Source organism: Salvelinus namaycush, chromosome 7 (assembly GCF_016432855.1).
Source record: "Salvelinus namaycush isolate Seneca chromosome 7, SaNama_1.0, whole genome shotgun sequence".
Taxonomy (NCBI): domain Eukaryota; kingdom Metazoa; phylum Chordata; class Actinopteri; order Salmoniformes; family Salmonidae; genus Salvelinus; species Salvelinus namaycush.
In genome coordinates this window covers 36,223,536-36,228,119 of record NC_052313.1, presented here as the reverse complement: position 1 = coordinate 36,228,119, position 4,584 = coordinate 36,223,536, and positions in this window count along the sequence as shown.

Genomic DNA, 4,584 nt, shown 5'->3' with positions numbered 1-4,584 from the left:
AGCTTGTCTGGTTAGCAAGCAACAGCTAATGTGATGTGTCAGCTACATCTGTCACTAACTAACATAATCTGCATCCCATATGGCACTCTATTCCCTTTAAAGTGTACTACTTTTGACCCGGATCCATAGGGCTCTTGTCAAAAGTGCTGCATTATATATGGAATAGGGTGCCATTTGGGACGCAAACATACAGTATGCCTTCTCCAGTACTACAGTAAATTTGACATTATAAATTATTCCTCTGTATTAATAAAACTACTCAAAATACAAAATATATTGATTTCAGATATTATACCAATATATCATATGAGTATAGCAATATCTATCATATGTACTTTTTGGACCTAAACTTGCCACACCCTGATCTGTTTCACCTGTCTTTGTGATTGTCTCCACCCCCCTCCAGGTGTCGCCCATCTTCCCCAAAATCCCCTGTGTATATATACCTGCGTTCTCTGTTTGTCTGTTGCCAGTTCGTCTTGTTTGTCAAGCCAACCGGCGTTTTTGTGTCAGCGCCTGCTTTTTCCCCAGTCTCTCTTTTCTCGTCCTCCTGGTTTTTGACCCTTGCCTGTCCTGACCCTGTACCCACCCGCCTGACCACTCTGCCTGCCCCTGACCCTGAGCTTGCCTGCCGTCCTGTACCTTTGCCCCTGTTGCTGTAATAAACATTGTTACTTCGACACAGTCTGCATCTGGGTCTTACCTTGATACCTAAAACATATAGCATTGTATTCAATATTAGTCAAAAAAGTAAAAGAAATGAAAACATTTTTCAATCTTAAAAAAAATAATTGTCATAAATATTTTAGGTCTTTGAGATATAGTGATATTTTTCAAAATATTAAATATGTGATGACATGTACAATATTATGATTTTAGGAACAAATAAACTAAACAAAATGAAGATTATTGTATTTGAAATGATGCCCAAAGTTGCATACATTTTGGACAATAGCTCCTTATGACAATCTCTGGATTGCAGATGGCATCATTCAACAGTTTATTAGTGTAGTGTTTGAGGAGCTTTAACTAACAAGACATCAAAGCTAGATGGTGCCGAAGGAAATGGCTGCCGTTTTACGATCCCATAACCAATTGTGCTATTGTGTAGAGGTCGATTTAAAGTTTTCATAACAATCGGAAATCGGTATTTTCGTTTTTTTTTTTTTTTTACACCTTTATTTAATCTTTATTTAACTAGGCAAGTCAGTTAAGAACACATTCTTATTTTCAATGACGGCTAGGAAACGAGGCAGAACGACAGATTTTTAACCTTGTCAGCTCGGGGGATCCAATCTTGCATTGATTACAATGCACTCCACGAGGAGCCTGCCTGTTAGCGAATGCAGTAAGCTAAGGTAAGTTGCTAGCTAGCATTAAACTTATCTTATAAAAAACAATCAATCAATGACTGTCATTGCTCCAATGTGTACTTAACCATAAACATCAATGCCTTTCTTAAAATCAATACACAAGTATATATTTTTAAACCTGCATATTTAGCTAAAGGAAATCCAGGTTAGCAGGCAATATTAACCTATTTAATTCCATCGGTCACAATAGTGACCGTAAAAAACGTTTTCAGTTATAAGGCTCTAAAAATGTTACTGAATGATGTATCAATGCATTTCCAGCAAATATTGAAATAATAAAGGGTCTCAATGAAAGATGTGCAGTGTCACATGTTTAGTGTGAATTGTCACATGACCAGAGCTGTTTACTTCCTGGTTGCACCATGAGAAGAGGATGGCTGCATCAAAGCTCCCAAACAGAAGGTTAGTAAAGTATGTTAACATAAAGTTAGGACAAAGATTTTTGGCACACATCATCTTTAGGGTGTCTAGTATTGATATATGCATTTGCAATTACTCAACTTTGTTCAGTGTGGTCATAGAATGAGTATACATGTTGACGGCAACAATAGTGACCGGCGGGATAACACAGTGCATCTAGGTATTTACATTTACATTTAAGTCATTTAGCAGACGCTCTTATCCAGAGCGACTTACAAATTGGTATTCACATACTTATACACATACATAGTTCTTGTTTTACCTAACTTTCTACTCTGTTCTTTCTTTTAGTGTCACTTTGAGTCAAGTTCTGGATATGTTGATCTAGGTGACTTCCCAGACAAGGCATGCAACATTGCAGTTATCCCTCAAAATGAGAAAGATGCTGTCCTGAGTGATTGTGATAGCGATGGGTCAGATATGGACTCAGGCCATTTTCCAGCCAGGCTGTTGAATGCATATGCTGAACCTATGCAAACAGATCATGACAGGAACAACGTTATCAGTGATGATGACCTACCCTACCACCGTTCATTGCACGCAGAGTCAGGGTATATGCAACAGTTTGGGCTCTTTGCGAACTAATTTGCCAGAACTTTACGTAATTATGACAACATTGAAGGTTGTGCAATGTAACAGGAATATTTAGACTCATGGATGCCACCCGTTAGATAAAATACGGAACGGAATAAACGTTTTGTTTTCGAAGTGATAGTTTCCTGATTTAGTCAAATGTATATGGTTTAGAGAGAAATAGTCGACGCGTCGCCGAATGTCGTCTGTTTGATGGGTAGTCTCTCCTAGTCAGACAGACTATAGTTTTCCTTTTGAATCTGTGGATATGAGAGTGGATATGAGATACATTAAGCAAAACTCAAATACAGTACAGTACTTTTGATGTGCCTTTCTATGCGAAAATCATCTATAGTTTCTTTATAGAGCAAGAGCTGTATTCTACCTAGGGGGAGAGAGAGATAAGGAGGAAGAGGGGGAGAGAGAGAGAGATTATATTTAGCCAGTGGGAGGGTGGTAGTCTAGAAAGCGGTTGAGGTCAGGGCCTGTCTGGGTTTTCAAATTCAATTGTCCGTCTTACATCTTAAAGAACCTGAGCTTCCTGTGGTTCAGGATAATAAAAGTAACATCAAGTAACATCCTGAGCACAATAGACCACTTGAAACAGACATGTTGGAAAAACATACAGTGATTAAGAAAGAGGTAAGCTGCAACGCAGGGTACTGTGCTGTGCAAACACCCTTCATAAACCAAAAGTAGAAAATAAGCAACCGACAAAAACGGCAAAGCAACTGACAAAAGTGGCAGAGCAACCAACAAAAGTGGCAAAGCTACCAACTAAAAGTCACTACCACTTAACAACTTAAGTCCAGGGCGGCACGCCTATCCAACATTTGAATGATGGAGAGCGTTTCAGTTCTTGAGGAGATTTTCATGAAGTAAGTAACTCTGTATATTTCCCACCCAGACAGACTTACACGCCTCATCAAATCCAGACAAACTACAGGGACTTCTGGTCTTTGTGGGTTGTGATGAATTCACTGGTATAGCCCAAAAACCCAGATCAGCCTGGCAAAAGAAAATAAACAGTGCAGGATTATCTATCCAAAATAATGAATTTGTTTCTATACATGCCAATCATGTCGCCTAAAGAGGGTTTAATAATATAAAAACAATTTCAAGACAAAGACGGGTGGAGATGGAAGTGTGGCAGTAAAACATGCTGCTTTTCCATTGATGGAAATGTGTTTCAGGCATGTGGAAAGCTTACACCCAACCCATGTTGATACAATGTGATTAGTTTATTATAGATTCCAATAAGCTTGGATATTTGCTTCCATGTTGTAGTAGCACGAGTCCAGATCCGTCCAGAGTGCTTTTTGTGAGATGCGGTGTGGGTGAATGACAGCACGGCCAAAGTATTCCAGGGAGAGCCAGAATGGCCAGAAATATGCCACACGGGAGTGGATCGGCGAGCGCAATAAAAAGGGGAATTATGGGTAGATGAATGATGGTACTCATCTTTCCATTTTGTTTCCATAGGATGGTGGTGTGTGTGTGCGTGCCTGTCACAGAATGTGTGTGTGTGTGCCCCTCGTCTGTCCTTCTCTGAGCCCTGTGCTTATTAACACAGTAACCCGAGGCCAGGATGAAAGACTCTCCCGTAGAGAAAGGAGCTTCCGCTGTATGGGTGAGTTGTCACTGGACTCCCTCTCCCTTGCTTTCTTTAGGGGCCTTTACATAGAAGTCAATGTTTCCAAAATAACAAGTATAGGTTACAATACAATCATTTAGGTATAAATTAGATTGACATAGTTTCAAATCCTGAGGAAAATCAATTACAACTGAATTACAAGTCAAATGGACTTAGGCTAAAGGTTTGCACCAAACATGTGTAGAGGTTTCCTACTCACCCAAGGTCAGGGATAATTAACTAATGGGCTGCACCAGTCTGATTGAAAGGTGATCTTGTAGACCTGGTACCGCAGAGGATGTGGCCACATCTCTCAGAGGAGGGCAGAATCTAACTTCAGTGGACCCTACTCTACTCTAACCCTGTAAGTCGTACCATTGTGCCAACAAAATCTCTATTCATAAAAATACTTCATAGTCATACAGTTAGGGCTGTGACGGTCATGGAATTTTGGATGACGGTTATTAGTCAGCAAAATGACCGCGGTCACCGTAATAACCGTTAAAATAGCAACAATAACAAAAAAAGCACAAAAATGAGAACCGTACATCTCAGACAGAGGGACCAGTCAAATAGTGAAACAAG